Source organism: Sciurus vulgaris, assembly GCF_902686455.1.
Source record: "Sciurus vulgaris genome assembly, chromosome: X".
NCBI lineage: Eukaryota > Metazoa > Chordata > Mammalia > Rodentia > Sciuridae > Sciurus > Sciurus vulgaris.
Genome location: NC_136471.1, coordinates 57,919,455 through 57,932,965, shown reverse-complemented (window position 1 = coordinate 57,932,965; position 13,511 = coordinate 57,919,455). Strand labels below are relative to the sequence as shown.

The 13,511-nt window shown below is 32.4% G+C and overlaps 1 protein-coding gene across 2 annotated transcripts in view; it reads left to right on the top strand.

Moving 5' to 3' along the window:
• Nucleotides 1-13,511, top strand: part of PCDH11X (protocadherin 11 X-linked) — a 739,590-nt gene that overhangs the window by 399,400 nt on the left and 326,679 nt on the right. The window lies entirely within an intron of this gene.

Genomic DNA, 13,511 nt, shown 5'->3' with positions numbered 1-13,511 from the left:
AGGCAGAGAGTTCTGCTCATCAGGGACAAAATATAAACCCTAGGATCATGACCCCTTCAACCCACCTCCTCCAGCTACAAACTACCTGCCTATAGTTATCACCCAGTTAATCCCTATAAATGGCTTAATGCACCGATTAGGTTAATGCTTTCATAACCCAATCATTTCATCTCTAAATTAACACCCTTAATTATCTTAAAGACAATTTATCCCACATATGTCCTATTAATATTGTGATTTGCTGGTGGGGTTGCAAATTAGTGCAGCCACTCTGAAAAGTAGTTTGGAGATTCCTCAGAAAGCTTGGAATGGAACAACCATTTGAACCAGCTATCCCACTCCTTGGCCTATACCCAAAGGACTTAAAATCAGCATACTACAGAGATACAGCCACATCAATGTTCATAGCTGCTCAATTCACCATAGCCAGATGATGGAACCAACCTACATACCCTTCAGTTGATGAATGGATAAAGAAACTGTGGCATATATATACAATGGAATATTACTCTGCCATGAAGAATGATAAAATTATGGCATTTGCAGGCAAATGGATGAAATTGGAGAATATCATGCTAAGTGAGATAAGCCAATGTCAAAAAACTAAAGGACGAATGATCTCCCTGATAAGCAGATGAGGACATATAATGGGAGGGGGTGGGAGGGGTTAGCGTTAGGGTTAGGGTTAAGTTTAGGGTTAGGGTCAGGAGTGGGGCAAGAATGGAGGAAGGAAGACTTTTCCCTGTATAGAGGGAAAAGAGGGGTGGGAGGGGTGGGGGGGGGAGGGAAAAATAACAGAATGAATCAAACAACATTACCCTATGTAGATTTATGATTACACAAATGGTATGCCTTGACTCCATGTGCAAACAGAGAAACAACATGTATTCCATTTGTTTAAATAATAAAAATAAATAAAAAAATAAAGTCTAGAACAAGCATACATTAATATCCAGAGAAATGGGATTATAAATTAGACCCGTAGAGATGGATGAAGTTTGGAAATATATAACAGTACTGATTTGTTGCTCCCTGTCGGGCAACAAGGTCCAAAGTACCTCCTCAGGGCCCGCCTGAGGAGAACGCAGGGCTGAGCAGGATGATGAGTGTCACGACAAAGGAAACACACCAGAGCTGGGAGGTCTATCAGCACACAAGGCACAGCAGGAATGTCATTTATTGAGGAAATCACACAGCTGTTATGTAGGGTGGAGGCTAGGCGTGAACCAATCAGCTTAAAGGTCAGCAAGGCATGGGGGGTTCACGCAGGTGAGAGTCCCATAGGGCTATATGGCAAGCACAGCTGATCACGTTTGCGGAACTGTTGTTAACCAATCCCTGACGGTGGTCCGATTCATTGTCATTAACTATTGAAACCGCCTTTGAGGCCTTGATCTTGCTCACCCGCCAGGGAGTAAGGACTCAGCCTGAGTTAGTTAACGTGTCATTAGTCCCAACACTGATTCAAATATTTAGTTTGTTTCTATTACAAAATATCTGAATTATGAAAGCAATGCAAGTGGAAACTTTGTTAGTAGTAATTTGAAGTCCTCTCTTATCTATCAAGCACTTTTATATTAGAATGTTAAGATTTATTCTGAACATGTGTTTCTCTAATAGTTTTATCAGGGATTACTGGGTCAAATATAGAGGTATTAATAAAAAAGAATTGTGATTTAAAAATATCATATCTTATGATCATTAAATTAGATATATTACCTTGGCATATCTACTTGCATTCATTTACTTCTCATATATTTTCCCTTATCATACATTTAATTATAAAGCAAGGCAAGTCTCCCACTGAACTCACAGGTAACTCACAAGGAAGTCTGATAATTCATTATCAGGTTGCATTTTACTGAAGGATTGTAAATATACTAGTTAATTTTCTAGTCTATTCCTTCAGGATCACTGCGAATCTAGTCTTCCTCACTTACATGAATTATTTTTAGTACTTAGAAGTTTCTAGGATTAATTTTTAAGTTTTAAAGATATTAATGTGGTAAAGTCTACAATCTATTGCTGGGATATAGAGAATTAATATTTCAGGATGTCTTATAAGTTCCTGTAGCCTATGTCTAACAAACCACTTGAAACTTAGTAAATATTTAATGAATATTTGTTTTCATTTATTTAACAAATACATGGAATGGTTTCTATGTATCAGATCCAGTGCTTGCTGATAAAAATTATCTGAAGGAATGAGATAGGTTTGTTGACCTCAAGGACCTTATTGTCTAGTAAAGTAAACATGGAAACCAAAAATTAATTCTGCTATAATTAGCTTAATTCACTAAAATAACCTACTACAGAACATTATTCTTGAATAATACTAAATTCCATTTATATATTCATATATTTTCAGTTGGACTTATTTATAGGCAATGGTTTTCATGAATTTGCTAATTTTTGTTTAAAATATATTACATTTCTGTTTATGCTCATGATTTAGAGCATCTATATTTAGGTCTCATTTTAGTTTATGTCAGTAATATAAGACATTGCATTTTTATTTTGTTCAAATGACATTTCCCTTCCCATTAAACTTGACTCCTCTTGGCCTAAAGTATTTATCAGATACCTTTAACAGCTTGTTTTATTATTTATGAATGAAATGTATTGTTATCCAAATATACTTTAAACATTGATTTAAGAGTTGGACTTTCTCCTTGAAGTGCATAATGCTTCAAAGAACACATCTACTTACTAACATGACAGATTGCCCTCCTTATTTTTCTGAAAACAAGATGTGTAGTGAACCAAATAGCAAATACCTCCAGTATTTTCCATAGTATACAGTTGTGAATGCAATGATGTAAATCTCTAACATTAAAGGAACTATCTGAGATATCTTTCATATTTTGTAGTAAAGGTGATTGTTGAGAATAATCTGTTGCATAACTCCAGAACAGGTTGGGTATCATTTTTATTGATGATAGGATACCATATATGTAATGCCTGTGTAAAGTTTACTGGGTGTTAAGTAGATTTAAAACATTATACTTCAGATTAGACATAAAAGTTGTAGTAGCTATTGCAAAACAGGAAATTTCATTAGAAATATGAACAGGAAAACTACTTCCAATATGAAAATTTCACAATTCATTGCAGAAACCAATGCAGTTAAATTGATCACATCAAATTTCCTGTTGGGCAGGATTTTTGGGGGGTGGGATTGTGAAACAAGTAGATAGCAGATGATAATTCAGACCAGTTGTTTTCCCCATGGTTTTATACTTTTCAGTTAATGTTGCTCACTACACAGTAATTCTCATATATGTAGAGAGTTTTAGTAATGTTTCTAAAGTTTGTGCATTAGAATCACCAGGGCATATTTGAAAATTTTCCATAGTCAGTTTTGAATGCCTCACTGATAACAAAGACTCTCTATGGCAGGACCTAGGTATTAGTATGTTTAAAGATTCCTAGGTCTTTTGAATGCATGGCCAAATTCAAGAACTCCTTAGCACAAATACTTACACCTTTAGTTTGGGTTTCATAAAATTTTTATTTGTTTCTCTGATAAACTGCTATATAAAATCAAAAACTCATGGAAAAATTGGATTGGTTGGCTTCAAATGAATTAATAAAACAGTGTTAAGATTTTATTCTGGTGTAAGATGTCAGAGGTTAGTCTAGCACAAGTTACCACATAAAACACAAGAGAAGACCAGGAACATAGATAGTTGCCAATGTGGTTACTCTACCAATTTGAAAATATACATATGTAACTGTTAATGATATAAAGCTTTCCAAAAATGACAGCATATACTTTCAGTATTTATGCAATACCTGATACCTACAGCAAAATTAGATTTTCCCAAGTCTTACAATTTAGCAATAATTAAAATATTCTATGATGATTTTAGAACAGATTCCAAGTACAGGTATTAAGGATATCATCTATACAATAATCATGTTATATATAACTTTCCATATTTTGTAATTATTGATTGAGGTGTTGAAACACTGTTTCTTCATGATACACTTCCAATCAATATGTGTATTAAATATGCTCATTTTACACATATAAATACATAATACCTGTATTAATATTCTATTTTTTCCGTGACCATATAGTAGGACTGTTAGATAAACAACAGTTTTGTTGGAATGGAAAGATCGAATGAAAATGATCAGAAAAGGAAGCATCCAGCTGAAATTGGAACATAAATGGGTGATGGGTGTGAATTAAAGAGAAATAAGTAAGAACTGGACAAAAATATAATATTGGTCATGCAAGAGATAAACTTCTATGAAGTGATAATAGATATGAACATTTTTACCCATTTAAAAATATGCAAAAATCAAGATTATATTTCTTTCACCTAGAATATAAATAGTGAATCCATGATCTTTTACTCTGCAATCATTATTTAAGTGGAAATTTTCATGGAACCTATATAAATTTAAAGATGAACAATACCCTTCACATCGTTGATGTGTTCTTTAAAGTGTATCCTAGAAGGATTAGGAAAATTTTTCATATATAAAAACCTAAAGAATATAATAAATGTCATTATCTTCTCAGCACACACTATTTAATATATAAACCTCTTTGCATGACACCTTAATTTTTTTTTTTTTTTTGTACTGGGGCTTGAACCCAGGGACACTTAACCACTGAGCCACATCCCCAGCCCTTTTTACTTTTTGTTTTTTGACAGTGTCTTGCTAAGATGCTTAGGGCCTCACTAAGCTGCTGAGACTGGCTTTGAATTCATGATCCTCCTGATTCAGCCTCCAGAGGTGCTGGGATTACCAGTGTGGGCCATAATGCCGAGTTTAGCTGAATATTTTAAAGGAATATATCCAATATGCATTCAGTTATTATAACTCTCCATTACTAATACTTCTTTCTGACAAACATTATTAATTTTTTTATTTTTATTGTCTAGTTCTGGATATTTACACTTAAATATAAAAAAAATTGTAACAACTTAAATGATATATGAACATTAAGTAGAACTAATTAAAGACTAGGAAAAAGGAGAAAACAAAGAACATATTTTGAAAATAACAAATCCTTTAAAACATTAAATAACTAATCTATTTTTAAAACTTTTACACTATGAATAGTAGTTCTTTACATTTTAGGTGTAGTTTTAAAAGTGGGGAAAACTTTCCTTCTATTACAATTTTACCCAAAATAAATATATAAGATAGGACATAATAGAAATTGTTTTCAGCAAATGAACCAAGGAACTACCAAAACATTAATATTCAGAATAAGTTCCCTCCATAGAATTCTGAACAGTCAAACCTGTGTGTTAACTAGCTGAAGTATCAATTCTCCTAGTGATAGTTATGGCAGTTGGAAAATGATACTGGATGAACATAATTAGTGTACTGCACTGATCAGACTAAATTGTGCCTTTTGGATATATGTTTTAAACATACCGCTTATTATTTTCACTCAAAATTAACCTTGCCACTTCTGAATTAAAAGCTGTATTGAATCATATATTTTATATGTCAGTTTGGTCCTTTTGATAAACATATATACACATGTGTTCATGCACGAAGGCACACATGCAAACACACAGAAAACTGCTATTTCAATAAGGTCAACCATTCAGAAAGTTGTATCTGTATTTCTATTTATTGAAATTTAAATCGCATGTATTTGCATGTAATGCATTGTGGGGGAAAATGGTGTTTAATAAAGAAAAAACTGTGCATCTAAGCAGCTGACGTTAAAAGGATATATATCGTGAACTATGTTTGCTAAATTGGGTGTAAAACAGGATTAATAAAAGTAAAATTTCAATTTGAAATTTCATATATCAGTTTGATTTAGTGATATATAATTTGTATGGGAAATTAATATAATTTAATCTATTTTATGTATTTATTAATTTTGGTGGTGCTGGGCACAGAACCCAGGTTCTTGCTCATACTAGGTAAGCATTCCTCCACTAAGCTATATTCCTCCAGCCCTTTTAATCTCTGAAGTCCTAAATTGTGAGATATAGGGTTATATTTTCAAGTGATTGGATTTTCATGAATTTTCATGAATCCCTTGTCACATGACTTCCCTTCCATTAGTAAGAGTCCAAATTGAGATGTTAATTGTGAATATCACCATAATATAGTATCATAATTTCAACTCATCTGTATCCAGTATGATGACTTTGTTTTCTTCTTGAATAATGAAGTGGTCAACTAAGAACTAGAATTAAATGTTGTGTCAAACACACATTATATATGAGATGGAAACACAAATTCATTGATTAATTCATTAAACAAACATTTATGAATGTCTGTTGCATACCAGGAACTGAAATTGTTGTTAAGATTGTAAAATATGCATTCAGGTATAGACATTAATCAAGCCATTTAAAAATTTGGGATCTGGGAAAAAAGAAGAATAAATGGCAGGATTGGAGGAGGACAGGGAAAATGAAGTAGAGTAACAGTGGAAGGAGAAGGAGAAAGAAGGAAAGCAGGGAGAAAAAGAGGGAAGTATGTGGGGGGAATAAGTTCTAACATGATACATGTGGAGTTATCAGTTAACTCCAAAAGATCTGTTCAACAAAGACTTCCTGCAAAAATATCTAATCAATTTCTAACTCAAAATTCAATTTGAATCTTGAACTTTAAGTTTGATGGTGTTGATATTCAAGACTTCTCTTTAAAAAGAGGTAAAAACATACAGAATAGATTTTAAACCTTGGACAGCACCTTTCAAAAATAATACCATAGTTCAGATTTTGAAGGAATTATAGAATTTTAAATTATAGAATTTAGTATAATATAGGGAACTGAAAAAAGATATGGATCAGTATTCTTTACAATGTCTAGATCACTCCATATTATAACACATGTGGAGGATAGGGTAATGTATGTATGAGGTAACAATGTGTCACAGTATATGTTCCAAAATTGAAGTGATATTATGGATGAATACAGTTGTTATTGAAGATACAAAAAAGAAGATGAAATGCTAACATCTTTGTAGTATATTATACTAACATAAAATAAGAGCTGTATGATTTTATGATCAATGCTGGATATTTATACACTTGATGTAATCAAATCTGACTACTTAAGTTCACCAGCAATAAACATAATTTGACCATGAAGAATAACTGAATGAGATCTGCCTTAGTGTATATCTATTCCACCATTTTGAAGGAAGATGTGGGTAGACTTCTTAAGATATTTTTTATTATTGGAAGGTAATGAATACTATTTTCTGTAATGTCAAAATTTTGAATCTAACCCATAACTTTTAAAAAGACCCTTATAAAATTAGTGTCTTCAGATTACAAAAAGAATATCAAAACCTATAGAGATCTTAATCTCTTTATCTCTATACACATCTAAAATTCTTCAAATTTATTGTGTTCATTTCATGTGCCAGGAAGTATGTAAAGCTGTGATTTGAAGCCCTAGGGTGATTCTAGAGATAAATATTTAAGTCAACAAATAAAATTTACAGGATAAAATAATCATTATCCATTTGTCAATTGAAGAGCATCTCAGTTGGTAACACAATCTAGCTATTGTGAATTGAGCTGCTATGAACATTAATGTGGCTGTATCTCTGTAGTATGCTGATTTTAAGTCCTTTGGGTATAAACCGAGGAGTGGGATGGCTGGGTCAAATGGTGGGTCCATTCCAAGCTTTCTGAGGAATCTCCATACGGCTTTCCAGAGTGACTGCACCAATTTGCTACTCCACCAGCAATGTATGAGTGTGCCTTTTCCCCCACATCCATGCTAACACTTATTATTGCTTATGTTCTTGATAATAGCCATTCTAATTGGAGTTAGATGAAATCTTAGGGTGGTTTTAATTTGCATTTCTCTAATTACTAGGGATGATGAGCACTTTTTCATATATTTGTTGATCACCTGTATATCTTCTTCTGTGAAGTGTCTGCCCAGTTCCTTAGCCTATTTATTGATTGGGTTCTTTGAATTTTGGGTGTAAAGTATTTTAAGTTCTTTATAAACTTTGGAGATTAGTACTCTGTCTGAAGTGTGTGTGGTAAAGATTTTCTCCCACTCTGTAGGCTCTCTTATATATATATACAATGGAATACTCATTCATAAAGAAGAATAAAATTATGGCATTTGCTGGTAAATGGATGAAGTTGGAAAATATCATGCTAAGTAAAATAGGCCAAGCCCAAAAAACCAAAGGCCGAATGCTTTCTCTGATAAGTGCATGAAAATATACAATGTGGGGGGAAGAGAAGAACGAAGCAACTTTGGATGGTGTAGAGGAAAAAGGGGTGGGAGGGGTTGGGGTACAGAAAGATAGCAGAATGAAATAGACAGTATTACCATATGTATATGTATGATTGCATGAATGGTGTGAATCTACATTGTGTACAACCATAGAAATGAAAACTCCATTTGTGTACAATGAATCAAAATGCAGTCTTTAAAATAAAAAAAAATTTAATAAAAAAATCAGTATCTCCAGATTAATTGATAATCATCAATTAATTAATTAATTAATTGATAATTCCAATCAGGATTAGACATCTACGACAATGTTCACTATCATATAAAAACAGCTATTTTAAGCCAAATAAATTAACCAAGTTATACTGTATTTGGAATACAGGAAACAGTTCTTAATTTGCTTGCCATTATTGTTCCTAAAGGTGAGAAAATCTATATTAGTAAGGATTCCTTTGCCATTTTTAAAGAAGTAATATTTCTTTATTCTTGTTACTAATCCCCTTAACCATCTGAGTTCATAGTGTTGCAACACTATTAAAGCTGAATGCATTGTACTTCTGAGTGTTACATTTTCCTATTGTAATTGAAGGTTTTCTCTTAAATTATGTTTCATTTCATGTCCTATATTGATGAGTCAGTGATTTAGGGTGGGCTTTATTTTGTTTTAATTTTGCTGTTTACAACTATATCTAGTTACTAATAATTGATTTTCTATCCCCATGATTTTATATCAAACTTCATAGAGCATAGATAGTATTTTCTATCATGATAAATTATTACTTTTCACAGTCTCATGAATGATTTTCTATATATAGTTGAACCTCGTATCTGTGGGTTGTGCATTCACCAATTGTGGATCAAAAGTTTTCAAAAGACAATAATGTCTCTATTGAATATGTGTACACATTTTTCTTATCATTACTCCCTAATAATAGTGTACCATGTATTTACATAATGTTAGATATTACAAGTAACAGATTGTTAAAGTATATGGCAGGATATGCATAAGTTATATGTAACTATTGCATCGTTTTATATAAGTGAATTAAGCATTTGTGGATTTGGGCATCTGTGTGTGTCCTGGAACCAATCCCTCATGAATACCAAGGAACAACTGTATAGCCCTATAAAATCTCATATTGTCATACACATTCAGTGTTTCTTAGTGTGCTTATTCCATTTATTTACCTTTTGCTAGCTATAGAACCTCATATAAATTATTTTATTTGAGTATCTTAGATTATTTAGATTAACAATCTCCGTCTACTTGAAGTTGATTGCAGAGTGAGTGAACATGAAATTTTTTTTATTTTAATGTTCTTTCTCATTTTTGATGAACCTCATAGAGTTCATTAATTGATTTAAAAGTTAAAATTGAAGCTAGGTGTGGTGGCACATGCATGTACTTTTAGTGACTTGGGAAGCTGAGTCAGAAGGATCATAAATTTGAGGCCAATCTCAGCAACTTAGTGAGATCATGTCTATAAATAAATGAATATATATAAATGAAATAATATAAAAAGTGTTGGGGGTATAGTTCAGTGGTAAAGTGCCTCTGCATTCTATCCCCAGTACAGAAAGGGAGAAAGAAAGAAAGGAAGAAAGAAGGAAGGAAAGAAAGAAAAAGAAAAAGAGAGAGGGAAGGACCAGGATTGTAGCCCATTGGTAACATGCCTCTGGGTTCAATCCTCAGTATTCCCCAAAAATAATCTTTTCAATTTAGAAAAGTTGCTCTTTGTTAATGAACAACTAAATTATCCATGTTACTTTCCTCACATTCAAAATTTTAGTCTCTCTACAAGCGCATACTGACCAAACTTCCCATTGTACCCTGATTATTGTAATTTTTCCCAATAAAATCCAAATTAGGACACAGTATGTTAGTTCTATTTAAAGTTCTATAGGTTCGTGATTATTTTGCAACTATTGATGAAACTATTTGCATAAATTTAGTGACCAATATAAAGTATTATTGTTATTCTTTACATTTTGGAGAAACTTAGTTAATGTTAGTCTATATAGTCTATCATATTTTTTTTCTGCTACCTCTAAAGTTATGTTTCTTTCCTAATTGTTATATTTGAAAGACAAGGAAAAAAATCATGCTGGGAATGTTGCTAAGCATCAGAGCCCTTGCCTAGCTTGTGCAAGGCCCTGGGTTCCTTCCCAGGTACTGCAAAAAAAAAAAAAAAAAAAAAAAAAGGGGGGGGGGGACAAAAAATATCAAAGCAGCATATATGGGATATAATGTTTGTAAGACTGTAAGACTAGGTCAAATATTAGCTATTACTTGCTTTTTAAGCGATTTTAAGTATTTTAACAGAAACAAGTTGTGTTGTAAATTTCTTCTGTCATACTCTACCAGACTAAGAGACACAAAATAACATATTTTAATTCAACATGAATCTCTAGGATTTGGGATAATTCTGGAATGGGGAAAATCGTTATTACTGAGTGTTTTTCAGACAGGTACATCAAACAACTGCCAATAAACACAGGATGGGAACATTTTTGGCTGAGAGGCAGGGCCATTTTTTTTACAAAAAACTTTAAGGAAGCTAAAATTGTGCACAAGAATGTTTTTACTGCCTTCAAAGTACAGTCTATTTTTATATTTGAACAGGATATGTTCTAATGCAATATATAGATTTTATTTGGGGGATAAACTGATGTCAACTCTCAATTTTTTTTTTTTATTTTTGCAGAATCTGTGTAAAAACGAGCTAGAACTCTGGGGTCTAGTACATAAAACACCAGAGTTTCACATCTGGGACCACATTTCAAATTTAATCTGAAGGATTTGATGAGATATGCCAAACTGCTTGAACACAATTTGTGTAGCTAGTGAACTGTGGTATCTGGAAGTCTATAGACACTTTTCTTTGCTTTATCCCTCTGCATTTATACTCCAAATAACTGCAGATCTCATACACGAAATCTATACTGATATTGTAATGAAGACACAAGCACAGATGCGTTTTATTGTGATGAAAGATGGCATTTATTCAGTGCCTAGTTTGTTATTATTATTATATCAATATTCAGTATGATGCAGATGTGTTAGTAAAAGCCATGTTATTAGTCCCACATTATTATAGAGTATGGATTTTCTGACAAACTGCAACAAATGTTAATAAAAAGTAGTAAGTCAATCTATTTAACAATGTATCTATATTCTTTGAGTTTTGTCAGAGAACTGAAAATGAAAACAAGGAAATATCTTGATATACATTTTCTATTTTTTCTTCATATATATGAAATATTCATTTAGAAAGAAATTTCATCACTGCTTCATCACACCTAGGTGGATTTTGCTTTGCTTCTTATTAATAAGTTCAGGAAGAATTATTTACTGTCAGTCCTCAAAAATATTCCAGCATTTCATAGAATCAGAGTTATCTCTTGATTGAGGGGTATTAATGTTTTACAGAAAGGCCATTTTTGAATAACAGTGTGGAAAGCCAAGCATTCCTCTTCTTAATACTTTAAATGAAATCTAAAAAGTAAAAAAAAAAAAAAAGTAAAAGGAAAACCAAATGGATATAGTGAATTTCTTTAAAAGAGACCAATTAAGTCAGGCGCACTGGTGCACACTTGTAATCCTAGTGACTCAGGAGGCTGAGGCAGGGGAATCATGAGTTTGAAGCCAGTCTCACAAAAGTAAGGCACTAAACAATTTGGTGAGATCCTGTCTCTAAATAAAATACGAAATAGGGCTTGGAATGTAGCTCAGTGGCCGAGTGACCCTGAGTTCAATCCCTGATACCCAAAAAAAAAAAAAAAAAAAAAAAAAAAATCAGAGAGAGAGAGAGAGAGACGAACTATCTTGGTCTAAATTAAATGGGCTTCTATGTTTTCAAATAGATTCTTAGATAAACATAACTTTTACTAAATGATCTTAAGAGCTTGTAGTTCTGGAGATTCTCTATTGGAGAATTTAATTTACATCTGAAGGTTATTGAAAAATGAAAAGCTTACAAAGTAGCAACGACTAAAAATCTGGAATGAAACTATACAGGAAGAAGTGGATTAAAATCTATAGATATAGTTTCCTTTACAATATTTTCACATTTTATATAGTGATTTATTTATTTATGTATCTATTTATAGGGTTGGGGATTGAACCGAGGGCACTGCACATGCTAAGTAAGGGTTTTACCACTGAGCTACATCCCCAGCCCAGAAGTATTTGAAATAATCAAATGAGGTCTTTTTCTAGTTCATAAAATGAGGAGAATAATCATATTTAACTATGTATCTTATTGGGTTATTGTGCTACTTATTTCATTGGGTTGTTGTGAGGCTTAAGTGAGTGTATATTAAAAAAAGTTTATATGTATGAAATAACTAACAATGTCTAGAACTTTTACGGAAGTGCTATGCAAGGTTTACTATTACATAAGTATTTTTTCAAGGTACTCAGGATCAAACCACTCAGGGTCAAACCTAAGACCTTGTGCATGCTCAACAAGCACTGTATCACTGAGCTATATTCCCAGCCCACTATTATCACCATTATTAATTGTGGTAATTGCACTTACATGACTGTAAACAATAACCAAACTGTTAGCTTATTTTGGAATTGACTATCAATTAAAAACTAGAACATGAAAATTTTGTTTCTATTCTACTTTTCCAAACATACCTCTGTTTCAGTGTCCACCACCCACATTCTGTGTTTCCCCAAACCAGCATTTAATGACTTCATTGATAGTACCAGCAGCACTGATAACTAGTTTATTGTACTCTGTGATCCAACACTATTTGGATCAACTTTTTCTTTCCCAATACTTTATTTCTTCATGCTTTGCTCTCTACGTAATACACCAATAGTTAATTCCACTAGAACAATAGACTACTTTTGAATTTAATGCATTTGTACTCTCAGAAACATATTTTCCTTTTGGTAAGGAGATTACAGAGACAAAAATTAAAGGTTATATGTGGGAATTTTTGCAATGTTTCAGGAGCTTTGGGATAGGTTTTCTTTTTAGTTACCAGAGTTTGCAAATAGTACATAAATGTTCTACCGAAGAGTATTCTTAAGTCATTGGAAGACATTGAGACCAATATACATTTTCGGTCAGTTATTTTTTAAGGATGTGTAGATAAATTCCAGACTTGAAAAAAATATTTATTTTTACCATTAATCAAGGCAGTCTGTAAATCTTTGCATGTTTTGGCATTTTCATCAGTTAAATTTTATTGCAAGTGTAGAAAAATAAATATTATAGGAAATATATAAAACATCTCTGTGGTTTATTTTATGAATTTGATCCTAGATTTTAATCTTGCTCTGATTTTCTCAA